Source organism: Monopterus albus, unplaced genomic scaffold, assembly GCF_001952655.1.
Source record: "Monopterus albus unplaced genomic scaffold, M_albus_1.0 scaffold5504.1, whole genome shotgun sequence".
Taxonomy (NCBI): domain Eukaryota; kingdom Metazoa; phylum Chordata; class Actinopteri; order Synbranchiformes; family Synbranchidae; genus Monopterus; species Monopterus albus.
Window position 1 is genome coordinate 1 of NW_018133365.1, and position 762 is coordinate 762.

General features: G+C 44.1%; 1 long non-coding RNA gene across 1 annotated transcript; it reads right to left on the reverse strand.

The window, feature by feature from the left end:
• Positions 1-52: 52 nt before the first annotated feature.
• Positions 53-621, reverse strand: LOC109954281 (uncharacterized). The gene is made up of 3 exons (XR_002274073.1): positions 489-621; positions 254-400; positions 53-163 (listed from the first exon to the last, which is right to left on the reverse strand). It is a non-coding gene; the product is annotated as an uncharacterized LOC109954281 (long non-coding RNA).
• Positions 622-762: the final 141 nt, after the last annotated feature.

The window sequence follows — 762 nt, forward strand, 5'->3', positions numbered from 1 at the left end:
TAGAATACACAATTTAATGCAATAAAGTACAAGGCAGTACAAGGGCCTCACCATACAACTTTAGGTTTGGGAGAACCAAAGGTCTCACACTCCAGTAAAGCCTTCTGGCCCTCTGTAAATGTATATATATTCCCATTATCAGTAAGGATCCGTGGAGGCAGCTCTGAAACAACACACAGAGAGAAATGAGACACACGCAGGCACACATATGCAACATTCTGTTTAATAAGTGACAAGGAAAACAAACACTCACCAACAACATAGACGTTGGTGTTGGTAATGATGGTGCCATGCTTGTTGGAGGCCCGACACTGATAAATGGCAGTATCTCCAAAGTTGACGTCATCCAGTTTTAGAGATCCGCTTGCTGTCAGAGTACGTCTAGGGTCCTTATCAGTTTCTGTTGACAAGTACACACTGTCAGTGCACGCACAGCACCCAGGGTTGTGTGTTGAGGAATGCATGTGCAGGTGGATGTTTGTTCTGACCTGAGAGGGGGATCCCATTGATGGTCCAGCTGATGATAGGATTGGGGATGCCGTCTGCCTGACAGTCTAGTCTGACAGTCTCACCTGGGGCGTATAACTGACTGACTGGCTCCTTGGTCCAGTAGGGAGCAGCTACAAGGGACAGAATATATTAATGGCATACAGTACAGACAAAAGATTACATTCTTTAGTCACACATTACTAACAAACCTTTACTCAAGACAGTACTCTCTGAGGGGTTGAGATTAGTTTTCAATTTCAAAAATAAAATAAC